Source organism: Symphalangus syndactylus, chromosome 20 (genome assembly GCF_028878055.3).
Source record: "Symphalangus syndactylus isolate Jambi chromosome 20, NHGRI_mSymSyn1-v2.1_pri, whole genome shotgun sequence".
Lineage (NCBI taxonomy): Eukaryota > Metazoa > Chordata > Mammalia > Primates > Hylobatidae > Symphalangus > Symphalangus syndactylus.
This window is the reverse complement of record NC_072442.2, coordinates 10858559-10886306: the sequence shown is the minus strand read 5'-3', so window position 1 is coordinate 10886306 and position 27748 is coordinate 10858559. Positions and strand designations below refer to the sequence as shown.

Here is a 27748-nt window from a genome sequence, read left to right as displayed (position 1 = left end):
CTGGGGACCTGCCCCTTCCCTCCTAAGAATCTGTGTGCCTCCCACCACCATCAACATGCCAACCACAGCGCACAGGCTTTTCCTGCTGAGGGGCACCTGCAGGCCCATGACAAGCTGCCCTCAGTACCTCAGCGTCCCTCCCACACTTGCTGGTGCTCAAAGTCTGGAGGGGGCCGAGGGAACAGGAGACTTGTCTGTCGGTGTTGCCCCAAGTACACGCACACCCAGCCAGGTTGTGACAGCGCTTGGGCTTGGCCACAACTTTGCTCTGCACTGGAGTAGTCACCAGGAGCAGGAAGAGGTCAGTGAGTGGGAGCAGGCACTTCTGAGCCTGTGGGGGGAGAGGGCTTCCTGAGCTCCCAAGAGTGCAGGAATGCCTGGCTCTGGAGCCACAGCCAGGCAGCTATGGCTGCACCTGCGGGCAAGGACTCACTCCCTGCCAACTCAGTAGGGTGTGGGGCTCCCACTGGGATCACCAGTTACCAGCCCCCACTGAGCGCACGGCCCTGGTCGCACCTCCCCCACTGCAGCTGGAGTCCTCACAGTGCCCACTCCAGATAGGCCCCCACCACCATCATTAGGGAGCTATCATATTGGCTCTGTCTTTAGAACAGACACCAAGTATTCTTTGAGTGCTTCAAGCCTTCACATTGCAGATCGTCAACATTTAAGTAACACGGATGTATACGTCTGGCTCCAAGTAGCCAAATGTGAATCTAATACACTCCCTCTAAAATAACTCAGAGCCTTGGGGGAAAAAGGGGATTCCCAAAAACAATCTGTTAGAGTTGGGTCTATGAAGAGCGTGGGAAGAATATAGAATTCAGAATAAGATGTTCCCGAGTTTCCCTGTTCCCTGTTTTTCGTTTGTTTGTTTGTTTGACCAGCTATATGCCATCAGCATGCTTCTTTGCAATTATGGGCCTCCATAGGTTTTACTGTTTTTCTTTTTTTTTCTTTTTTTTCTTGAGACAGGCTTGTTTTGTCACCCAGGCTGGAGTGCAGTGGCACAAACTCGGCTCACTGCAACATCCACCTCCCAGGTTCATGTGATTCCCCTGCCTCAGCCTCTGGAGTAGTGGGATTACAGGTGTCCACCATGATGCTTGGCTAATTTTTGTATTTTTAGTAGAGATGGGGTTTCACCGTGTTGGCCAGGCTGGTCTCAAACTCCTGACCTCAGGTAATCTGCCTGCCTTGGCCTCCCTAAGGACTGGGATTAAAGGCCTGAGCCACCCACGACTGGCCATTACTGTGTTTCTTACTATGACTTCTCTTAGCTCCCTCAACCCATGCACATGCTTCTAATTGGTATTTCCCTAGGAGTCTCATCAGATTTAAACTTCTTTGATCATTTTTCAGTCTCAACTAGCTATTTGCAGTGTATTTCTTCTAGTGACTGTTTAAAAATGTAATGTCCAGTAGAATACCAGATGATAAGAATGGATTAGCTGGTGAGGCAGGGAGCATTACAAATGTTTTTTTGCTGAGGAGTGTTGAAAGAAAATCTTCAGTTGAATTAAATTTAAAGGAGTTTAATTGAGCCATGAACAATACATTAATAGGGTAGCCTGCCGAGCCCGAGTAGGCTGAAAGATTCCAGTGCAGCCACGTGGTGGAAGATTTATGGACAGAAAAAGGAAAGTGAGGTACAGAAAACAGAAGTGAAGTATAGAAATTGCTGGACTGGTTACAGCGTTTGCCATATTTGAACATGGTTGGAATAGTTGGCTATTTGGCCAAAACTCGCTGATTGGCACAAGTGTAGGCAACGGTCTGTTTATACCTCTGCTTGTTATAGTTCACGATGTACAGAAAAACCCTTAGGCCAAACTTAAAATATGTAAGGAGGCAGCTTTAGGCTAAACTTAATTTAAGAGGAGGAAGAAAGAGTAGGAGAAATGAGTTCCATCGATGCTGTTTATTTTAACAGTAAGGACAAAAAGTCTGAAAATCCCAAAAACAGTATTCTTTTCAACACAAGTTTCTCTCCCTTCTTTGTCTAACCCTCTAAAATCCAAAAATCCAAACTTTTCACACCCCTGGTGATTCAACTAGCTATGATTGACAAGCCAGCTTATTTTTGCATTTGCACTTCAGTTTCATCTGCATTGGAAACATAGCTTGATTAAAGGCCATATCTCCATGAATCTTTTCTGTTTTCCTAAAAATTCAAACATGTACTGGTAAACAAATCTCTTTCTTTTTTTTCTAGATCTGAACATTTAAGACTCTGGTACATTTTCATCTAAGAAGTATTTAAAATCAAACATCTTAACAAGTTTTAAAAACCTGTCTTGATTCTTAAGGAAACCAACAGTCTTAATAATATCTCTAGAATTTAAATGCACAAGCCCAACTCTGAGATTTAACCAAGAATATTTTAAACTATAGCATCTTTGACTTACACCATCATAAGGCAAAAGCAAGGTGCAAAGTCTCCTTCCTTTCACAAACTGTATAACCTTTTAAATGTGCACTAGGGTTCTTGATATTAAAATTATAGGAATTCAAATATTCAGCCTTTTCCAGTAAGGTGAATGAGGGGAGAGTTCATTCAACAAAAGAAATTTATGATAATTTATATACTCTTTGACTTTTTAAAAGGTAGCACTTTGAGCACTCTGCCAATGCAAATTTATGACATTTACGGCAACTATGGAGTTTGCCTCTCTCTAGGTTTAGCTTTGATCTGAGTTGATATTAACTGAAAGTTCTTCCTATAAGAGATATATGTTCACCTGGGTGATGTGAGTGAATCATCCCAGACAAGCTTTTCATAGGTTGAGTGAAATCTGCTAACAATGGAATATCATAGAAATAAAAGGATGGGTTCTGGAATCAGAAGCAATAGATTTGAGTACAAGCCCTACCGTTTCTCTACTGGTATTGAAGAGAAGTCATAGTAGAAGTCACAGTAGTCATAGTAAAGTACTAGATTTGATGATAAGCCCTACTGGCATTGGGCAAGATAATTTCAGTACAGCCAGTTTCTTCATCTTAAAGCAGTAAGCACTAAAATATATACTGCATAGGGTAATTAAAAGTATTAAATATATGTCTTATAGTAAACATAGAAAATGTTATATATTATTAATCTAGCATTTAAGAAAGTGCCTAATACATGAGATGCTCAACATATGCTGTAAAAATAAAATGATCTAACACTCACTGACAGCTTACTACAAACCAGACAATTCTAAGTATTATATAATGGATAACAATTAATTGAATGAACTAAAATGTATTAATCCATATTAATAAGACATTCTTCATATAAATGAATTAATTATAACCTAAGATCTCCGAGGTTTCAGGAATCTATGGATGGTTTCCAAGATAATTATTAAAACCTTGATATTTCTGCAATTTTCAGTTTAAACATGCTTATATGCATTTATTAAAAGACATAAAACAGAGATTCTCAAAGAAGTTCTGTAAACCTCAAAGTAGGTAAGAGTCATTGATACAGATTATTACTTTGATGGCCTCTGCCAAGTGTGTGAGACAAGATGAGTGAAGTTCAGAAAGTGGTTAATTAGCTCCTGAACATTATTAGTAGTGCACTTTCTGTAATTAACACTATAAAACATGTTAACTCATCCTTGAAGATTTTTCTCTCAGTGTAAATAGGTTATAGTCACCCAAGTGTGTATTTCCCACATCTACTACTAGTATCTGTGTAAACTGGGGGCTGTTGGGAAGAAAAGCAAAAGAAAGCTTGCATTTTCCTTACATTTACATGAAGAATGAAAAGTTGTGTGAAATACTATGGTAGGTCAATTTAATGGATTTTCCAGTCTAATTTTTCATCTGTGACCCTTGTTCTAAGGAACATTTGGGGGAAGAACTTAGTGTTTGCTCACACTGGGTTTTGTAACTGACACAGTTCATGTCATATAGTAACTCAAGTCTCATATAATAGCTGAAGAAATATTTATTGAAGAAATGGGCAACTTCATAAAGTCTTAAATTTTACTAATCCCAGGTAAATATCTATATCAACGTATACAAGTCCATTTCATATAAAGTGGTAGACCAAAGACTTACACAACTCTGTACTTAGCATGTTGCTGATAATAACCAATGCCAGCTGAAGAGAATTAAAATGGAATTTTAATGTTTTACTTTTCTAGGTATGTATGGAATTATCAGTCAGATATTTATAATAAAATCTCTAAGTGGCCTGATTTTCAGCTAGGTCCCCCACACTCATGAAAGCTATCTATTGTTCATTCCTGACTGTGTTCATTTAAAAAATAAATAAATAATCTATACTGAAGGGTTTTTTAAAAGTAAAAATAATTTGAAATCCAACTACCCTCATATGGCCCCATTAGCATTTTTAAAAATTGAGATTATAATTCACATGCCAAAAACTTAACCCATTTAATGTGTCTAATCCAGTGGTTTTTAGTATACTTATAAAGATGTGCTACCATCATGACTATACATTTCCAGAACATTCTCATCACTCCTCCCCAAAATCCATGTATCCATTAATTGTCACTCCCTCATCTCCCTTCCCCCAGACTTTAGCAAACATTAATCTCTCTTTATGGATTTGCTTATTTTGGACATTTCACATAACTGAAATTGTAAAATATATGGCCTTTTGTTTCTGGCTTTCTTCTCTTAGTATAATGTTTGAAGATTCATCCATGTTATGGTATTCTATTAAGTGACATATTTTGAAGGCATCTCTCTGAACTTAGCTATATCCCCTGTTTTAGTAAAGCAGCTAGCAAGCAGAGTTGTGCTCCATTTTTCCCATGTGTTAGACGAGACAAAATAGGGTATCGTAAATATGAATGAATAAAATAACATGTTTGACCATTCTACCCTTACGATTTAAGAAAGTATTAAAGAAATTTGGAAACTGTAAAACATATTGAGTGGTATATGTAATCTATTTAGCTATGGCCCGGAGAGCTTGGTGAGTTTACTAGGTCACTCTCTCAGGTTTTTTGTTTGTTCATTCGTTTGCTTGTTTGTTTTGGGCTCAGAAACCTAATTTAGTCTTCTCATGAAGGATAGACTTGTTTCTCAATCAATGTCTCATATTAAACTCATAGGAGTTATGTATTGAGACATAATGAAAACATATTGATTTATAATACGAAAAATTGTCCAAAAGTTCATATGATTAACACATTTTCTCATTGTAGACATATCTATGTGAAAATCCAAATTATGTTCAGAATATTGCTTAAAGACAGAATAGAAGAATTAGATAACTTGATTGTTTAATAGCCTAATACACTCATCTCACTAAAAAGAATCTTAGGTTGTAGTTATTTCTGGCTGCTATAACAAATAACAATCAACTGGGTGGCTTAGAGAACAAACATTTATTTCTCACAGTTCTGGATACTGTGCAGTCGAAAATCAAAGTGTCTGACAGTCTGGTGTCTAGTGGGAGCACTCTTCCCAGTATGCAAATAAATGGCTCTCTTGTCATTGTATCCTGTCATGGGAAAGAGCAGAGAGTGATCTCCTGTGTTCTCCTCTTTTTATAGGGGCATTACTCCTACTTATGAGGGTTCCAGCCACATGACCTAATTACTTCCCAAAGGCCGCACCTATAATGCTATCACATTGAGGATTAGGCTTCAATGTATAAATTTTGGGAGGGGGACACAACTATTCAGCTTACAGCACCTTAATCGTAAAATTTGCTAACTAAAGTTTTATCTTCTCCTAGGTGGATTTGGGGTGGACAATGGCATATTTATTTCGATGTTGCTTCCTTTGAGGTAAGTTAGCCTTCTCTTCACATTGAAAATTAAAAAAAAAAATACAATCCATCATCCATTTTTGGAAAGTCTCTGACCTGAGAGTCTCTTTAAATTATATGCTCACATGTTTACCTTTGCTCACTGCCTGTTGCATAGCAGAGTACAATCTTAAGTTCTTAAGATGGTATCTTTCTATAACTTTCAAGTTCCATACCTACAACAGAAAACTCCCAGAGGTGAAAAATTCAAAACAGTAATTGCAAAGTATTTTTCTTCCGATTATAACATCTTTGAGGCTGCTGAAAGAAAAGGTACATATTTGAGAAGCAGTGTAAAAGATCTGAACTAAATATCTGTGTTGGTACTGGTGTCATTGCTGTATTTAGAGCTTATGACACATTTTTATTTTGACTATAAAATGTGTGAAATGACACAAGTTGTCTCAGAAGTTGGTTTACTCAGAGTAGACACTTTTAAGATTTTGTTGTTGTTCTTAGCGATACGTGACATTTTTTGTTAGGGCCACCTTTAATCCCACTGACTTTTACCAACCCACTGATCTTGTATGATTGGATACCTGTCTGCCAGTGAGGATTAAGTTTCAACCAAATCTCTACCTGTAGCACCAAGCCCAGGGAGATGATGAATAAATGAATCTGTAACCAAATCATTATACATGTGAGATGTCCACAAATGAACTCTCTGCCTCTCCCTTCCCCTCTCTCTTCCTTTCCTTCACCTTCTTCTCCTCATTTTCCTTCTCCTGTTCTGCTTCTACTTCTTCTCAGTGAGGAAATCCTATTTATCTCTTGGCCAATTAAGGTTTTTATGAAGGAACTCTGTTTTCCAGTCTGATCTGGGAAAGTGAGTTCCCTAGTATTCAAATAAAAAATAAGTTAGTAGATATTCTACACTAGGCTTCAAGAGAAGAATAAAATGATTAAATATAAAAATTACACAAAATAATCATTCTTCAGTCTCTGAGAATGCATATTATGATTATTCACACACTAATATCAGCACCTTTTTGATTATAGTATGGAAATCCCTATTCAAACATATCTGTGACAAGTAGAATAGTGATCAACAGGACACTTAATTCCCAATTGTGGGCTGGGCGTCGTGGCAGATGCCTGTAAACCCAGCACTTTGGGAGGCTGAGGTGGGCGGATCATGAGGTCAGGAGATTGAGACTATCCTGGTCAACGTGGTGAAACCCTGTATCTACTAAAAGGCAAAAAATTAGCCGGGTGTGGTGGTGCATGCCTGTAGTCCCAGCTACTCAGGAGGCTGAGCCAGGGGAATCGCTTAAACCTGGGAGGTGGAGGTTGCAGTGAGCCGAGATAGCACCACTGCACTCCAGCCTGACGACAGAGTAAGACTCTGTCTCAAAAAAATCTGCATATACATCAACAAAATGAAATAATTCCCAATTGTGAAATCCATAAGACTCACTTTTAGAAATGCTATCTGTTCAGTTCTTCTGAGATAAAGAGCGTATCTGTTTATTTTATTTTATTTTAGTAAAATAAGAACTTTACTTAAGTTCTGTGATACATGTGCAGAACATGCAGGTTTGTTACATAGGTATACATGTGTCATAGTGGTTTGCTGCACCTATCAATCTGTCATGCATTAGGTATTTGTCCTAATGCTCTCTCTTCCCCTACCCCCTAACCCCTACCCATCGACAGGCCCCTGTATGTGATCTTCCCCTCTCTGTTTCCATGTGTTCTCATTGTTCAACTCCCACTTACGAGTGAGAACATGCGGTGTTTGGTTTTCTGTTCTTGCATTAGTTTGCTGTGTATGATGGCTTCCAGCATCATCCATATCCCTGCGAAAACATGAACTCATTTTTTATGCCTGCATAGTATTCCATGGTGTATACGCACCACATTCCAGTCTATCATCAATGGGCATTTGGGTGGGTTCCAAGTCTTTGCTATTGTAAATAATGCTGCAGTAAACATATGTGTACATGTGTCTTTACAGTAGAATGATTTATAATCCTTTGGGTATATACCCAGTAATGGGATTGCTGGGTCAAATGGTATTTCTGGTTCTAGATCCTTGAAGAATCACCATATTGTGTTCCACAGTGATTAAACTAATTTACACTCCCACCAACAGTGTAAAATGTTCCTATTTCTCACAGCCTTGTCAGCATCTATTGTTTCATGATTTTTTAAGAATCATCATTCTTACTTGCATCAGATGGTATCTCATTGTGGTTTTCATTTGCATTTCTGTAATGACCAGTGATGATGAGCTTTTTTTCATGTGTCTGTTGGCTGCATAAATGTCTTCTTTTGAGAAGTGTCTGTTCATATCATATCATTTGCCAACTTTTGGATGGGGTTGTTTGTTTTTTTCTAGTAAATTGGTTTAAGTTCCTTGTAGATTCTGGATATTAGACCTCTATTAAATGAGTAGATTGCAAAAATTTTCTCCCATTCTGTAGGTTGCCTGTTCACTCTGATGATAGTTTCTTTGGCTGTACAGGAGCTCTTTAGTCTAACAAAATCCCATTTCTCAATTTTGGCTTTTGTCGCAATTGCTTTTGGTGTTTTAGTCATGAAGTTCTTGCCCATACCTATGTCTTGAGTGGTATTGCCTAGGTTTTCTTCTAAGGTTTTTTATGGTTTGGGGTCTTACGTTTAAATCTTTAATCCATCTTGAGTTAATTTTTGTATAAGGTGTAAGGAAGGGGTCCAGTTTCCGTTTTCTGCATATGGCTAGCCAGTTTTCCCAGCACCATTTATTAAATAGGGAATCCTTTCCCCATTTCTTGTTTTTGTCAGGTTGGTTGAAGATCAGATGGTGGTAGATGTGTGCTATTATTTCTGAGGGCTCCGTTCTGTTCTGTTTTGGAACCAGTACCATGCTGTTTTGGTTACCCTAGCCTTGTAGTATAGTTTGAAGTCAGGTAGCATGATGCCTCCAGCTTTGTTCTTTTTGCTTAGGATTGTCTTGGCTATACGGGCTCTTTTTTGGTTCCATATAAAATTTAAAGTAGTTTTTCTAGTTCTGCAAAGAAAGTCAATAGTAGCTTGATAGGAACAGAACTGAATTTATAAATTGCTTTGGGCAGTATGGCCATTTTCACAATATTGATTCTTCCTATCCATGAGCATGGACATTTTTTCATTTGTGTGTGTCCTCTTTTATTTCCTTGAGCAGTGGTTTCTAGTTCTCCTTGAAGAGGTCCTTCATTTCCCTTGTAAGTTGTATGCCTAGGGATTTTATTCTCTTTGTAACAATTGTAAATGGGAGTTCACTCATGATTTTGCTTTCTTCTTGTCTATTATTGGTGTATAGGAATGCTTGTGATTTTTGCACACTGATTTTGTATCCTGAGACTTTTCTGAAGTTTCTTATCAGCTAAGGATTTTTGGGGCTCAGACAATGGGGTTTTCTAACTATACAATTATGTCATCAGCAAACAGAGACAATTTGACTTCCTCTCTTCCTATTTGAATACCCTTTATTTCCTTCTCTTGCATGACTGCCCTGGCCAGAACTTCCAATACTATGTTGAATAGGAGTGGTGAGAGACGGCATCCTTGTCTTGTAGTAGTTTTCAAGGGGAATGCTTCCAGCTTTTGCCCATTCAGTATGATATTGGCTATGGGTTTGTCCTAAATAGCTCTTATTATTTTAAGATACGTTCCATCAATACTTAGTTTATTAAGAGTTTTTAGAACGAAGGGGTGTTGAATCTTATCGAAGACCTTTTCTGCATCTATTGAGATAATCATGTGGTTTTTGTCATTGGTTCTGTTTATGTGATGGATTACATTTATTGATTTGCGTATGTTGAACAAGCCTTGCATCCCAGCAATGAAGCTGACTTGATTGTGGTGGATAAGCTTTTTGATGTGCTGCTGGATTCAGTTTTCCAGTATTTTATTGAGAATTTTTGCATCGGTGTTCATCAGGGATATTGGCCTGAAATTTTCTTTTTCTGTTGTGTCTCTGCCAGGTTTTGCTATCAGGACGATGCTGGCCTCATAAATCATGTTAGGGAGGATTCCCTCTTTTTCTATTGTTTGGAATAGTTTCAGAAGGAATGGTACCATCTCCTCTTTGTACCTCTGGCTGAATTTGGCTGTGAATCTGTCTGGTCCTGGGTTTTTTTTTTTTGGTTGGTAGGCTATTAATTACTGCCTCAATTTCAGAACTTGTTATTGGTCTTTTGGGGGATTCTACTTCTTCCTGGTTTAGTCTTGGGAGGGCATATGTGTCCAGGAATTTATCCGTTTCTTCTAGATTTTCTAGTTCATTTATGTCAAGGTGTTTATAGTATTCTCTGATGATAGTTTGTATTTCTGTGAGATCAGTGGTGATATCCCCTTTATCATTTTGTGTTGTGTCTACTTGATTATTCTCTCTCTCCTTTATTAGTCTAGCTAGTGGTCTATCTATTTTGTTAATCTTTTCAAAAAGCCAGCTTCTTGGTTCATTGATTTTTTGGAGGGTTTTTCATGTCTCTATCTCCTTCAGTTCTTCTCTGATCTTAGTTATTTCTTGTCTTCTGCTACCTTTTGAATTTGTTGGCTCTTGCTTCTTTAGTTCTTTTAATTGTGATGTTGGGGTGTCGATTTTAGATCTTCCCCACTTTCTCAGGTGGGAATTTAGTGCTATAAATTTCACTCTAAACAATGCTTTAGCTGTGTCCCAGAGATACTGGTACATTGTCCCTTTGTTCTCATTGGTTTCAAATAACTTCTTTATTTCTGCCTTAATTTTGTTGTTTACTCCATAGTCATTCAGGGACAGGTTGTTCAATTTCCATGTAGCTGTGTGATTTTGAGTGAGTTTCTCTAATCCTGAGTTCTAATTTTATTGCACTGTGGTGTGAGAGACTGTTTGTTATGATTTCTGTTCTTTTGTATTTGCTGAGGAGTGTTTTACTTCCAGTTATGTTGTCGATTTTAGAATATTGCTATACGGCACTGAGAAGAATATATATTCTGTTGATTTAAGGTGGAGAGTTCTGTAGATGCCTATGAGGTCTGCTTGGTCCAAAGCTGAGTTCAAGTGCTGAGTATCCTTGTCAATTTTCTGTCTCGTTGATCTGCCTAATATTGACACTGGGGTGTTCAAGTCTCCCAGTATTATTGTGTGGAAGTCTAAGTCTCTTTGTAGGTCTCTAAGAACTTGTTTTATAAATCTGGGTGCTCCTGTATTGGGTGTCTGTATATTTAGGAGAGTCTTCTTGTTGCATTGATCCCTTTACCATTATGTAATGCCCTTCTTTGTCTTTTTTGATCTATGTTGGTTTAAAGTCTGTTTTATCAGAGACTAGGATCGCAGGCCCTACTTTTTTTTTTGCTTTCTGTTTGCTTGGTAAATATTCCTCTATCCCTTTATTTTGAACCTATGTGTGTCTTTGCACATGAGATGGGTCTCCTGAATACAGCACACCAATGTGTCTTGACCCTATATCCAATATGCCAGCCCATTTCTTTTAATTGGGGCATTTAGCCCATTTACATTTAAGGTTAATATTGTTACATGTGCATTTGATCTCGTCATTGTGTTGCTAGCTGGTTATCCTGCACATTAGTTGATGTAATTTCTTCATAGCCTTATAGGTCTTTATATCTTGGTGTGTTTTTGCAGTGGCTGATACCAGTTTTTCCTTTCCATTGTTAGTGTTTCCTTCAGGAGCTCTTGTAAGGCAGGCCTGGTGGTGACAAAATATCGCAGCATTTGCTTGTCTGTAAAGGTTTTTATTTCTCCTTCACTTATGAAGCTTAATTTGGCTGCATATGAAATTCTGGGTTGAAAATTCTTTTCTTTAAGAATGTTGAATATTGGCCCCCCACTCTCTTCTGACTTGTAGGGTTTCTGTGGAGAGATCCGCTGTTAGTCTGATGGGCTTCCCTTTGTAGGTAACCTGACCTTTCTCTCTTGCTGCCCTTAATATTTTTTCCTTCATTTCAACCTTGTAGAATCTAATAATTATGTGTCTTGGAATTGCAATTCTCGAGGAGTATCTTAGTGGTGTTCTCTGTATTTCCTGAATTTGAATGTTGGCCTGTCTTGCTAGGTTGGGGAAGTTCTCCTGGATAACATCTTGAAGTGTGTTTTCCAACTTGGTTCCATTCTCCCTGTCACTTTCAGGTATACCAATCAATCATAGGTTTGGTCTTTTCACATAGTCCCATATTTCTTGGAGGCTTTGTTCGTTCCTTCTCATTCTTTTTTCTCTAATCTTGTTTTCACGCCTTATTTCAGTAAGTTGATCTTCAATCTCTGACAACCTTTCTTCCGCTTGATCAATTAGGCTATTGATACTTGTTTATGCTTTACAAAGTTCTCATGCTATGTTTTCAGCTCCATCAGGTCATTTATATTCCTCTTTAAAGGGGTTATTCCAGTTAGCAGTTCCTGTAACATTTTGTCAAGGTTCTTAGCTTCCTTGCGTTGGGTTAGAGCATGTTCCTTTAGCTCAGAGGAGTTTGTTATTACCCACCTTCTGAATCTTACTTCTGTCAGTTGGTCAATCTCATTCTCCATCCAGTTTTGTGTCCTTGTTGGAGAGGAGTTGCAATCATTTGGAGGAGAAGAAGCATTCTGGGGGTTTTTGGAATTTTCAGCATTTTTGCACTGTTTCTTTCTCATCTTCGTAGATTTATCTACCTTTGATCTTTGTGACTGATGACTTTTGGATGGGGTTTTAGTGTGGGGGTTCTTTATGTTGATATTGATGTTGTTGCTTTCTGTTCGTTAGTTTTTCTTCTAACAGTCAGGCCCCTCTTCTGCAGGTCTGCTGCAGTTTGCTGGAGGTCCACTCTAGACCCTGTTCACCAGGGTATCACCTGTGGAGGCTATAGAATAGCAAAGATTGCTGCCTGCTCCTTCTTCTGGAAGCTTCATCCCAGAGGGGCACTGGCCAGTTGCCAGCCAGAGCTCTCTTGTATGAGGTGTCTGTCAACCCCTGTTGGGAAGTCTATCCCAGTCAGGAGGCACGGGGGTCAGGGACCCACTTGAGGAGGCAGTCTGTTTCTTAGCAGAGCTGGTGCTCGGTGCTGGGAGAATCCATCTTGCCAGAATCAGCTGCTCTGTTCAGAGCTGGCAGGCAGGAACGATTAAATTCACTGAAGCTGTGTGAACAGCTGCCCCTTTCCCCAGGTGCCCTGTCCCAGGGAGATGGAAGTTTATCTGTAAACCTCTGACTGGGGCTGTTAGCTTTCTTTCAGAGATGCCCTGCCCAGTAAGGAGGAATCTAGAAAAGCAGTCTGACCACAGCAGCTTTGCTTTGCTGTGCTGTGATGAATTCCGCCCAGTCCAAACCTTCCATCCTCCTTAGCACTATCAGGGGAAAACCGCCTACTAAAGCCTCAGTAAAGGCGAATGTCCCTTCCCCCACCAAGCTCGATCGTCCCCGGTGGATTTCAGACTGCTGAGCTGTCAGCGAGAATTTCAAGCCAGTGGTTCCTAGCTTCATGGGCTCCGTGGGAGTGGGAACTGCTGAGTGAGACCACTTAACTCTCTGGCTTTAGCTCCCTTTCCAAGGGAGTGAATGGTTCTGTCTCACTGGGGTTGAAAGTGCCACTGGGGTAGCAAGTGCCCCTGGGGTATGAAAAAACTCTTGCAGCTAGCTCAGTGTCTGCCCAAACAGCCACCCAGTTTTGTGCTTGAAACCCAGAACCCTAGTGGTGTAGGTACACTAGAGAATCTCCTGATCTGCAGATTGCAAAAACTGTGGGAAACGCATAGTAACCCAGCTGGGTATCACAGTCCTTCATGGCTTCCCTTGGCTGGGGGAGGGAGGTCCCCTGGCTTCTTGCAGTTCCCGGGTGAAGCCAAGCCCCACCCTGCTTCTGCTCGCCCTCTGTGGGTTGGACCCACTTCCTAAACAGTCCCAGTGAGATGAACTGGGTACCTCAGTTGGAAATGCAGAAATCATTCACCTTGTGCATTGGTCTCTCTAGGAGCTGCAGACCTATTAGCTCCTGAATAGAAGCTGTTCCTATTCAGCCATCTTGGCCCTTCCTATCTGCATGTCTTTTTTTAAAAAAATGTTGACCAAGTGATTCTATTTTGCACTTCTGAAGCAGATCAATTAACAAACATGATAAAAATTAGAACCAAATTATAGCATTCAGATCTCTCCTGTTCAATAGCACAATGATGAGTCATCTTAGTTACAGAAGACCACGAACTAGGATGGTCAGTAATCAATACACAATGTTTCAGTAACTGTAAGGAATGGAGCAGAGGGATGGCCCTGTTGGAAGACAAACTAGGCTGATATTTATATGAAACCCTATACAGCTAACAATCTATAAAAATTGGGGTAAAAGAACAATCAAAAATCAAATATTACTTTTCTCATCTGCCCATGGGTGCCTGAAATTTATTTTCTAGAGGAAATCCAGTTTTATTCTATAATTAGAAATAAAGCTTCAATTTCTCTTCTAGTTATTAAGGAGTAAGGAAATAAACTTACTCTTTCTGTTCAACAATTAGAAAACTAGGCAAATATATGAAACAATTGTCTTCAGACATAGAACAACAGACATTTTAAGAGACAGGTCCCTGAGAGGGAGGACATAAAGAAGGTGGGGTCTGTGATTGTCCTAACCTACTGCCTGGAGTTTTCTGGGCACAGCACAGAGAGGGAGAAGACTTTATAGCTTGGTGGCCTTGCTGGACTAAGAAAACAAAGTTTGGAATTGGAGGAGGCCAAAGAAACAGAGTTTGTAGGTGAAATAACCAGATGAAAAGTGCTAGAGATCCCCAGAGGGAAAGAGAGAGAAGAGAGAGAGAGAGAAAGAGAGAGACAGAATTGGAGATCCATGGAGGGTTCCCCTTGAGGCTTTGTCTGAATACCAATGTACACTTGTAAGTGGAACAGTCCCAGAGCTCACGCAAAGCTGGGAATAGTTCCTATTCTCATCATCCACAGTGGAAAGAACTCCTAAACCTAATATATGGAACGTCAGACAGAGTTCTCATAAGGATATTGCTTAGTAATAGGGTTAAATTAGCCATGGACTAAGAACTACTCTGGAGCTGTTCTAACAGAGCTGAAAACAGTCCTCCAAATAATCCAGCAAATTGGAAATAATTGCATTCCAGAAAGGAAAAGGGCACGCACGTGCGCATGCATGCACACACACACTCACGTATATATATATATACACAAATATGTATACATTTATACATATATGTTATAAATATATATATATTTATAACATATATATATATATATATATATATTTTAATTCAGGACCTAAAATGTAAAATTCACAATATCTGCATTCAACCGAAAGTTACCAGCATTAAAAGAAGTAAAAAAGTATAACCCATAACCAAAAGAAAAATCCACCAACGGAAACAGATCCAGAAATGACACGGTTAATAAAATTAACAAGTAAAGCCATTAAAATAACTACCAAATTAGTAATTCAATTCTAGGAGGTCTTAATAAAGTCTAAAAATACTAAGTTGTAGGTTACAACAACTGTAGACTTCATAAAGCTGCCAGCATCATCAGGGCAAGCAATATCAAGGTGGATAAGAGAACCTGATTCTAAACCAGAAAATATAGAGGATATCAGACCTGAGTATGCTGCCTCTCCCTTAGTGCCATACAGTCAAAAAATCACATCCCTCTTCTTTCTTCATCGGAAGACGGGAATGGGGAGGCCACTGGAGAGATTTATGTCTGAAAGACTGAATACTACCTGATAGGGACTATTACAGTTTTGGATTTGATGAAGCATTAAATTCTATTAGATACTTACTACCTTCCCTACTCCAAGGCAAGCTATTTAGTGCATGGGAATTATGAGAATGACCAGCTTAGTTATAAACAATAAAGGAGCTGTATTTTCTGGACACATTCTAGTTATTTTGTGACTCTGGCAGCAGAAGCCACTCTGTTTCTCTTTAATATGATCAGCTTTGTTCAGATCATTTCTTTGCTTTGATGTTTTTTTTTTTTTTTTTTTTTTTTTTTGAGACAGAGTCTTTCTTTGTCCCCCAGGCTGGAGTGCAGTGGCGCGATCTCGGCTCACTGCAAGCTCCGCCTCCCGGGTTCACGCCATTCTCCTGTCTCAGCCTCCCGAGTAGCTGGGACTACAGGCGCCCGCCAACACGCCCGGCTAATTTTTTGTATTTTTAGTAGAGACGGGGTTTCACCGTGTTAGCCAGGATGGTCTCGATCTCCTGACCTCGTGATCCGCCCGCCTCGGCCTCCCAAAGTGCTGGGATTACAGGCTTGAGCCACCGCGCCCGGCCGTGCTTTGATGTTTTGTTAGTGGAACCTCTTTGAAATTTTTGCCACTTTGTTTCAGATTAATTTATATTCCCCTCAGATATACAGTTGTAAGCCTGAGTATTGCTTTCTATTCACTTTCTTGTAACTTCAGTGTGTCATGGGAGGCAATATTATTAAGGGGAAGAAAGAACCAGAGGTGGACCCTGATATTTTGTGAAACATTCTATACCTCAGTCCAGTCTTTGTCACTCTGCAGTTGTGGCTTTACTTTACTTCAAGAGGCAGGGATAGTTGGGCTTCTGATAGTTTATCACTTCAAAGTGGTTTCTAGAAAAATGGTGGGCATTTATTCTTCCTATTTCTTGTATTACTTTGAAATTGATGGCCAGTAGTTTGTATTCTCATAGTTGGTTTTTGTTTTGGTTTTTGTTTTTTTGTTTTTTTTTTTTTGGCCTCAGACTTGGACTGTGGGAAAAGCATTAGGAAACTTGATTAGAATCTCCTGTTTCTTTCTTTGGCTCTCACTTTCCTAAATTAATGGCATAAGGCTGAATTCCTTTTCTTGTTTCACAGCTACTAGTAAATAACTTTGCTGAGTTTAACTATTTTTATTTATTTTTAAATATAATTATTAAGGTTTATCCTTCTATCTTTACCTACAATCCATATTCTGCCATCTTTAATTAAATATAAGAAAATTAAGAGTTCTTCTAGTATATTTTCTCACACAATCCAAATTTGTGTGTGTGATAGGTGTTCATGTGTATCCAACATCTGCTTTAACACATCACACGCCTACCTGCACTTTGCTAGATAAAACAGAACATTAGAAAATTTTTTCAAATATGGAGATTGATGTGTGCCCCTCAATCCCTTCTACACTGCTGATCTGGCAGCGAGAATTTCAAGCCAGTGGTTCCTAGCTTTTCTACATTAGTCTTATTTTTATACCCTGTGGCTATACAGTGAGTTGACTCCAATTTCCAAAAGATCTATTTGTCATTTATATAAAAATAGGTATAGTTACGTTTAAAAATAAATATAAGAATACAACTATATGCTTTCTACAGGAAGCTTCCTTTAGATTGAAGGACACGAACAGTTTGAAAGTGAAAAGATGGAAAAAGATACTCCATATAGATAGAAACTAAAAGATGCTGGTGGCTCTACTAATGGATGAATGAACAGAAGAAAATAGTGGGATATTCAGTGTAAAAAAGATAGCATGGATGAACCAGGGTATTATGCTAAGTGAAATAAGTCAGACACAGAAATAAAAATATTGCATACATTTACTTATATAGAAAGTCTAAGAAATTCAAATACATAGAAACAGAGGCTAGAATGATGGTTACCAGGGGTGAGCTGGGCATGGGGAGGTGCTGGCCAAAGGGTACAAAGTTGTAGTGATGTAGGATGTAGGATGAATACGTCTCCAGAGATCCAATGTACAGCATGATGACTGGTTAATACTATTGCATTGCGTAATGGACATCTGCCAAGAGTAGATTTCAGGGGCTCTTATCACATACATGACTTACAGAAAAAATAAAAGGTAACAATATGAGGAGATGGATATGTTAATTTGCTTGACCATAGTAATCATTTCACGAGGCATATGTATATTAAAACATCATGCTGTACACCTTAAACATGTATGAAAAAATACTTAGAAATAAACTTAACTAACAAGGCAAATAACTTACACACTAAAACTACAAAATACTATTGAAAGAAATGAAAGGAGACACAAATAAATGAAAACATATCCTTTTTTTTTTCATTAGTCCCAGGATTTATTTTTTACATTTTAATTTTTTTTTTGTCCTGTTACTCAGTGATTTTCAAACTTTGGGTCACAAACCATTAGTCAGTCATGAAATCAATTTAGCGGGTCCCAACTAATTTTTTTTTATACTTTAAGTTCTAGGGTACATGTGCACAACGTGGAGGTTTGTTACATATGTATGCATGTGCCATGTTGATGTGCCGCACCCATTCACTCATCATTTACATTAGGTATATCTCCTAATGCTTTTCCTCTCCGCTCCCCCCACCCCATGACAGGCCCCACTGTGTGATGTTCCCCTACCTGTGTCCAAGTGTTCTCATTGTTCAATTCCCCCCTATGAGTGAGAACATGCAATGTTTGGTGTTTTGTGCTTGTGATAGTTTGCTGAGAATGATGGTTTCCAGCTTCATCCATGTCCCTGCAAAGGACATGAACTCATCCTTTTTTATGGCTGCATAGTATTCCATGGTGTATATGTGCCACATTTTCTTAATCCAGTCTATCATTGATGGACATTTGGGTTAGTTCCAAGTCTTTGCTTTGTGAATAGTGCTGCAATAAATATACATGTGCATGTGTCTTTATAGTAGCATGATTTATAATCCTTTGGGTATATACCCAGTAATGGAATGGCTGGGTCAAATGGTATTTCTAGTTCTAGATCCTTGAGGAATCGCCACACTGTCTTCCACAGTGGTTGAAGCAGTTTACAGTGTCACCAACAGTGTAAAAGTGTTCCTATTTCTCCACATCCTCCCCAGCACCTGTTGTTTCCTGACTTTTTAATGATCACCATTCTAACTGGTGTGAGATGGTATCTCATTGTGGTTTTGATTTGCATTTCTCTGATGGCCAGTGATGATGAGCATTTTTTCATGTGTCTGTTGGCTGCATAAATGTCTTCTTTTGAGAAGTGTCTGTTCATATCCTTTGCCCACTTGTTGATGGGGTTGTTTGTTTGTTTCTTGTAAATTTGTTTGAGTTCATTGTAGATTGTGGATATTAGCCCTTTGTCAGATGAGTAGGTTGCAAAAATTTTCTCCCATTCTGTAGGTTGCCTGTTCACTCTGATGGTAGTTTCTTTTGCTGTGCAGAAGCTCTTTAGTTTAATTAGATCCCATTTGTCATTTTTGGCTTTTGTTGCCATTGCTTTTGGTGTTTTAGACATGAAGTCCTTGCCCACGCCTATGTCCTGAATGGTATTGCCTAGGTTTTCTTCTAGGGTTTTTATGCTTTTAGGTCTAACATTTAAGTCTTTAATCCATCTTGAATTAATTTTTGTATAAGGTGTAAGGAAGGGATCCAGTTTCAGATTTCTACATATGGCTAGCCAGTTTTCCCAGCACCATTTATTAAATAGGGAATCCTTTCCCCATTCCTTGTTTTTGTCAGGTTTGCCAAAGATCAGATGGCTGTAGATGTGTGGTATTATTTCTGAGGACTCTGTTCTGTTCCATTGGTCTATATCTCTGTTTTGGTACCTGTACCATGCTGTTATGGTTACTGTAGGCTTGTAGTATAGTTTGAAGTCAGGTAGCGTGATGCCTCCAGCTTTGTTTTTTTTGGCTTAGGATTTTCTTGGCAATGTGGTCTCTTTTATGGTTCCATATGAACTTTAAAGTAGTTTTTTCCAATTCTGTGAAGAAAGTCATTGGTAGCTTGATGGGGATGGCATTGAATCTATCAATTACCTTCGGCAGTATGGCCATTTTCCCCTTCTATGTTCATAGTTTGGAAAACATCATATTGTTAAAGCATCATTACTACCCAAGGTGATTTACAGATTCAATGCAATCCTTATCAAAATTCCAATGGCTTTATTTTCAGAAATGAAAAATCCATCCTAAAATTCATATGGAATCTCAAGGGACCCTGAACAGCCAAAACAGTTTTGAAAAAGAACAAACATATAGGTCTCACACATCATAATTTCAAAACTTACTACCAAGCCATGATAATAAAAATACTGTTTTACTGGCATAAAAAGATACATAAAAACCAATGGGATAGAATAGTTAGCCCAGAAATAAACCCTTGAGTATATGGCTAAATAATTTTTAACAACAGTGCTAAGACCAGTCAATGAAGAATGGACAAAGAAATATTGTTGGTGAAACTGCATATACCCATGAAGAAAAAGGAAGAGAAACAGAAGGGCAGAAGAACGGTGAGGGAGAAGTAACAGTAGAAAAAAAGAGGAGGAAGAAGACGGTGGTGGCGGCTCTTACCTTATACCATATTTTAAAAAATACTCAAAATTAATCAAATACCTAAACTTAATAAAACAAGGGAAAACTTCGTAACATTGAATTGGGCAATTAATTTTTAAAATATGATGCCAAAAGTACAGATGACTAAAAACAAAATAGATAAGTTGAACTTACTCAAAATTAAAAACATTTGTGTATCATAGGACAATAACAACAGAGTGAAAAGTTAACCCATGGAACTGCAGAAAATATTTGCAAATTGTACATCTGATAAGGAATTGATATCCAGAATGTTCAAAGAATTCCTATAATTCAACAACAGATAAACTAACAACCCAACTTAAAAATGGGCAAAGAACTTGAATAGACATTTGTTAAAAAAAATATACAAATGTCCAACAAGTACATGAAAAGATGCTTAACATTACTAATAATTAGGGAAATCCAAATGGAAGCACAATGACATATGACTTCACACCCATTAGGATTACTATTATCAAAAAATTAAAATAACAAGTGTTTGTGTGGATGTGAAGAAACTGCAATGCTTGTGTGTTGCTGGTGGGAATGGAAAATGTTACAGCAATTCCTCAAAAAATTAGAGATAAAATTATCCCATGATACAACAATTCCACTTCTGAGTTCATACCGAAAATAGCTGAAAGCAGAACTCAAACAGATATTTGCACACCCTTGTTCACAGAGCATTATTCACAATAGCCAAAAAGTGGGAGCTCCCCACATGTCCATCAGTGGATGAAAGGATACATGAAATATGGTATGTGCATACAATGGAATATTATTCAGCCTTAAAAAGGCAGGAAATTGTTACATGTGCTTCAACTGTGCTCAGTCTTGAAGATTTTATGCCAAGTGAAATAAATCAGTAACCCAGTAGAAAACTATTGTATGATTATACTTATATTAGGTACCTAGAATAGTCCAATGCATGGAGACAAAAAGTAGAATGGTGACTTCCAGGGTCTGGGGGTTCAAATGAATGGAGAGTTAGTGTTCAATGGGTACAAGATTTCAGTTGAAGAAGATAAAAGAGGTTTAGATATGAATGATGATGATGGTTATGAGGGTTGCACAACAATTGTGAATTTATTTAATGCCATTGAACTGCACACTTAAAAATGGCAGAAATAGTAAATTTCATGTTTTGTATACTTTACCACAATTTTTATAAAACAGTGGTAGGAAAATCTATGTAACTGGGCACGTTTCGTTTTCTACCCCAGGTTTGACTTGAAATCAAGTTGGATTATTAAAAATAAAATTTATTTCAAGGGTCTTGATGCGTTAACTTTTTAGCAACTTTTAAGATACTTCTACTTTGGTTTTGTTTTCTAATTGTCACATTTTGTATAATCTTTTATTAGACCCTTCCATGACCATTGTTATCAGTTACATTATAAATCTAAAATAAGCACAAAATATTGTTTACTATTTTATTTCATAAGAATGTGCAGAGCAGCTCTTCAGTGCTAACTTCATTCATATTGTTAGTCATAGAAAATATTTTGAGTCACAGTAAGTTGATTTAATTTTATATAAAGCTTCTCAAAATTCAAAAAATAAGAAAGGAAAAAAATTCCCTCCTCTTTCAACTAATAAAACCACTGTATATATCCTTTCACACTTTCTTTTATCAATGGAATTTACATTGCCATAATCATACTTTTAAAAATAAATATCTTATTTTTTGTCATTTAACATTATTTTGCAGATAGTTTTCTGTACTTTTATTAAGCTTTTCAGTTTACTCTCATCCATAGTAAATTCACATTTATTTCTGTCATGTAAAATTATTACAGTTTTCATAATTCTGCCCTTAATTTTAGACATGCAGTCTGTTAGATATAATGTTAAATATTTATGTCTTATAGAAGGCTTTTTGTTTATACTGGATTACCTTAAGATAGATTTTCCAATGTGAAAATATTTGGTCAATGTGTGAAATGCTTACTGGCCTCTGATAGCTATCAAAGTGCCTTCTAAAACAGTTATGAAGTCAGGCATTTTACCCACATGTTGAAGATGGGATGGAACAAGAATGGGCATACCAGCTCAAGATGCTGCAAAGTACTCTGAGTGGGATCTGATAATAGGAAATCCTCTGCCATTTACATATTTCCAATATAAAATCGTGTCAGAGCCAGGCAGAAGTCTATTCATTTAAACAACAACTGAAAGTCATTCTCTCATTACTTTTGTCATTTCTTTTTCTATCAACAAACAATAACTGAAAAAGTACTGTGCTATGAGGCCGTGGGAATAAACCAGACAGGACTCTGTCTTAAAGGAATTTATACTGTGCAAAAAAAATGCACAATTAACTATGTAGACACTGTTCATGGCTATAAGGAAAGTGTTGAAGTATTGGCATGGGATTTTTGAGGCAGGAATGACTCCTAATAGCTGATAGAAAATGGAAAAGTTGTCCTGAAACAATATTCTCAATGGGCCTTCAGAAGGGATAGGATTGGACACTGGGAAAAAGAGTGGACAAAGATTCTGGGCTGGCAAAACTGGAGAGCAAAATCAAACCAAGAAGGTAAGGAAATTCACGGCATGCATGAAGGATTGGGAGTAGACATTATGGGAGTTTCGTAAAGTGTGAATGAAAAAGTGGTTGGAACCTATTTCATTAAGTCTCTTAAGTGCTAAAGAGTTTACATTTTATGCAATATACAATGCATGCCTGATACTCAGGACTGGGGAGAGAGACCTAATAGAGGCTATGATTCTGGAAGTCACTTAGTGCCCTGTTGTGTACTCAGGTGTATGAAGTTAGAATAGTCCTGTAGGTATTTTCACCTTTAGAACAAGAGGGATTCTTTTTCCGGGTCCCACAGTTTAGAAAGCCACCGCCTGTCTCTAAAAAAAAATATATTAAAGATCTGGACATCTTCATCACTTAAATTTAGATTCTACTATTGACAGAAAGGGACTTGTAAATGTCACTGTTAGTTCTTATGATAAATACCCTTCCAGACCTCGGGAAAACATGTATTTATCTCTTGCCTTATGTCATCAAAACCAAAGGTGATTGTTTTGGAATACTGTAAAGACTTTTAATCCGGGCCACTACTATTGCCAGAGATGGGATCACTTTTGAGTTTGAAGAGGATCTGAGCAGAAATGCTTATGTAAGAAAAAAGACAAGTTACTTTTCAAATTCTTCTTCTCACATTGCATGTCTACTTTTACACTTCTTTTCATGCTTTGATTCATGGCTCCAGAAATAAATAAAACTAAATGTAGTATTAGCAACAGTTTCACATAGTGGCTGAGGCACATTTTGCAGTATCACATATTTCAAATTACTTTTAAATTTGTATATAGGCAGGTATGGACATAATGTGTAACATGTGATACTGATTATATTTAATTATTGTTATCTACAGTATTTCTGTTCCATAAAGTTGCCTTCAGCACTGAACAAGCAAATGCTTAATAATGGGTCCTACGTCAATCTGAAGTAAGGTCCTCAAGAGCCTCTGATCACAGCATTTTCATCAACTAATCAATACATAGCCTTGTTTTATGTGATTTTGTTTAAACACACCTTACTTAATGTATATTCTTGGTTCATTAACATTAAACTTACGGCTAAATGCACTGTAACTCATGCTTGAACAAAGCTAATCTGATACACATATTTTGTCCTGATAGGAGCTAAGAAGGACCATCTCAGCCTTCTTGTGCTTGGGCACACTAGAGAGCACTCAACATTATGTTTAGGGGTGGGCCATTTTAAATAGCAAAAAATCACCAACTAAAAGTACAAAATGCAAAAAATGTGATACTACATAGATCACCAAAAGGATTCTTATTTACATATGAGGGATTTAACAAGAAGGCAGAGCTTTGACTTGTTTGAGCTCAGCTGGGAACTTGCACCTTAGGAAGCTCGCGTTTTTATATATAGGCAAGTCTGGGAATGACCGCAAAAGCAGTGTTGATTTCAGGGCAACAGATAGATTTTAGCAAGTAGGAGAATTTGCAAACACGGAATCCTCAAATAATGAGGATTGACTACATTTATATTCACAACCAGATGGACATTGAGGGCTACAATAGTTAATGGCTTTAGTTTTCTAGACTATTTAATGAGTTGATAAATTAATCAACTAAAATTTTATTTTAATTAACATAATTTAAGACACTGGTATTTATTGGTAGTTTGTGTTATAATAGAATTAAGATATAAAATATGTATCTCTCATGTTATAATTTGTATTTTGTCTTTTAATTTTAATACATTTGAATATTTAGATAAAATAACTTTTTAGAGGGTCTATATGAAAAATTATGGGCCAGGTGTGGTGGTTCATGCCTGTAATGCCAGCACTTTGGGAGGCTGAGGCGGGCAGATCACGACGTCAGGAGATTGAGACCATCCTGACTAACACAGTGAAATCCCGTCTCTACTAAAAATACAAAAAAATTAGTCATGCGTGGTGGCGGGTGCCTGTAGTCCCGGCTACTCAGGAGGCTGAGGCAGGAGAATGGCGTGAACCCAGGAGGCAGAGGTTGCAGTGAGACGAGATTGAGCCACTGCACTGCAGCCTGGGGGACAGAGCAAGACTCCGTCTCAAAAAAAAAAAAAAAAAAAAAAAGAAAAGAAAATTTGTGAAAATACCTTAGGTTTTCCTTCATTTATTTTAACTTACATTTTATTTATTGATGTATTTATTTATTTTTAAAATCTCTGTAACATAGTGGATCTTCATTTCTCCATACTATTTCATTATTAGGGCATTTTTGTGGCCCTTCAGTCATATTTTAATAAAATATGTAATAAAATACGTATGCTTTCAATATAATTCCATTTTATTTTTTTAAATTTCTTATCTAACACTGAGAATGTATATAGTCTGAGATCAAGATTAAAATAAATAAAACGCTCAAATGCGCACAAAAGATGGGCCCAGAAAAAAATTTTAAAGGACTGAAGATAAAGTCTTACAATTGTTAAGGTGGACATATTTAATATATTTTACTTAACAATTTGTTTGCATGATCTGTAACATTTGTTGGTGCAAAAGTAATTGCAGTTTTTGCATTGTTGGTGTTTGCTGTTTGATATTGAAATACATTCTTAAATAAATGTGGTTATGCCCATCATTTTAATGGGCATTTCTTGATTTATGTTTTTTTGCTAATGACACTACTTGCTGTTTATTTTATGTTTATTTTAGACTATTGAAATTATGTTGGACAAAAAGCAAATTCGAGCAATTTTCTTTTTTATTCTTCTTTTTTTTTTGAGATGGAGTCTAGCTCTGTTGCCAAGCTGGAGTGCAGTGACTCAATCTCGGCTCACTGAAATCCCTGATTCCCTGGTTCTAGCCATTCTTCTGCCTCAGCCTCCCGAGTAGCTGGGATTACAGGTGTGCACCACCATGACCAGCTAATTTTTGGATTTTTAATAGAGATGGGGTTTCACCATGTTGGCCAGGATGGTCTTGACCTCCTGACCTCGTGATCCGCCCACCTTGGCCTCCCAAAGTGCTGGGATTACAGGCGTGAGCCACCGTGCCCAGCCACAATTTTCTTATTCAAGTTCAAAATGGGTCGTAAAGCAGCAGAAACAACTTTGCAACATCAACAATGCATTTGGCCCAGGAACTGCTAATGAAGGTACAGTGTAGTGGTGGTTCAAAAAGTTTTGTAAAGGAGACAAGAGTCGCGAAGATGAGCAGCATAGTGGCCAGCCATCGGAAGTTGACAACAACCAATTGAGAGCAATCATGTAAGCTGACCCTCTTACAACTACATGAGAAGTTGCCGAAGAACTCAACATCAACCATTCTACGGTCATTTGGCATTTGAAGCAAATTGGAAAGGTGAAAAAGCTTGATAAATGGGTGCCTTATGAGCTGAGTGAAAATTTTTAAAAATTGCTGTTTTGAAGTATTGTCTTTTCTTATTCTATGCAACAATGAACCATTTCTTGATTGGATTGTGATATGAAATGAAAAGTGGATTTTTTACGACAACCAGCAATGACCAGCTCAGTGGTTGAGCTGAGAAGAAGCTCCAAAACACTTCCCAAAGCCAAACTTGCACCAAAAACGTCATGGTCACTGTTTGGTGGTCTCTGCTGCTGCTCTGATCCACTACAGCTCTCTGAATCTTGGCGAAACCATTACATCTGAGAAATATGCTCAGCAAATCGATGAGATGCACCAAAAACTGCAATGCTTGCAGATGGCATTGGTCAACAGAAATGGCCCAATTCTTCTCCACAACTTCCGACTGCACGTCACAAAACCAACGCTTCAAAAGTTAAATGAATTGGACGATGAAGTTTTGCCTCATCTGCTATATTCACCTGACCTCTCGCCAACCGACTACCACTTCTGCAAGCATCTCGACGATGTTTTGCGGGGAAAACACTTCCACAACCATCAGGATGTAGAAAATGCTTTCCAAGAGTTGCTTGAATCCCAAAGCACAGATTTTCACACTACGGAAATAAACAAATTTATTACTCATTGGCAAAAATGTGTTGATTTTAATGGTTCTTATTTTGATTCATGAAGATGTGTTTGAACCTAGTTCATGGTCTAAAACCGCAATTACTTTTGCACCAATCAAATAGATGTAAGGTATGTGGGCCTCCATTGGTACTCTTGTTTTGAGCCCCACAGAAGTTAATGGTGGATCTTCAGCTAGGAGAGTGGTGGTGATGGTAAAGAGAATAGGATCATTCTGAATATTCACTGGTGACTGGCACTCCCATGTACACTGACTGCTGTGCCTGACTTGTGTAGGGGCCATACAAGTGGGGACAGATGAAAATCAGGAAAGTCAACTTCTGTGGAGGGAATCTTCAAAAAAAAAAAAAAAGAGTAAGATTTGGAGGGGAGGGAGAGAAGAGAGTTGAGAAAACCTCATAAAACTATGGAAATTAATTATAAATTTAAATGCCTCGTTATTGGGATTAAAAAGGAGACAAGTTCAGAAGCTCTACTCTAATTGTGAGGGTTTATTATTTATGATGCTCCATTTAAATTAGGAGTGCAGTGGCACAGAGCTCATTTTTATCAAATGCTAATGAGTAATAATTGCTATCATAAGTAACACTACTCTTCATAATGACACACCAGAATACCTCTTTATCACATCTATTTAGGATATTAGTGGACAGAATATAATGAGAAACAACTTTATGGTGAGACAATAACATATAAACCTTTCAAGTGAGCTATCACAATACTGATAGAAATAAAACAGTATAAATAACAGTAAGGACATTGCAGGCAGATATACCTAAGATCAAAAATCCCAAGAATGTCATTTATTAATCTGATTAATTTATTCAACCTTTGCAAGACTCAGTTTCTTTATCTGGAAAAATGGGGGTATAAATTATGATTCTGCAGTGCTGTGAGAATGAAGCGAGGTGATGTAAATAAGGAACTTGTTATAGTGCCAAGAATAGAACGCTCAATAAATTGAGGCTCTATTAATAGTGGTATTATTACTCTGTTAAAATAAAAATTCAATCATGTCACTCTTTTGCTCAAAAGCTTCTAAGGGTGCCCATATCTCAAAGATTAAATGCCAAAGTCCAAAGGATGGCCTAGGAGGTCATTTACACTCTGGCTGTCCCCCGCCCCCCATCCTTCTATTCTCTGATGGCATTTGGGGTCATCTCATTGTATTCTTTCCTCACTCACTTCTCTGGCCACACAGGTCTCCTTGCGATTTCTCAACAAGGTCAGGCACACTTCTAGACCAAGGCATCTGC

At 37.9% G+C, this 27748-nt stretch overlaps 1 long non-coding RNA gene across 1 annotated transcript in view; it reads left to right on the top strand.

The window, feature by feature from the left end:
- LOC129470076 (uncharacterized) overlaps positions 1-27748 on the top strand; it is a 132354-nt gene that overhangs the window by 46153 nt on the left and 58453 nt on the right. Inside the window, exon 2 of the long non-coding RNA XR_008653156.2 lies at positions 5705-5756. This is a non-coding gene — a long non-coding RNA (uncharacterized lncRNA). The remainder of the gene's footprint in view (positions 1-5704; positions 5757-27748) is intronic.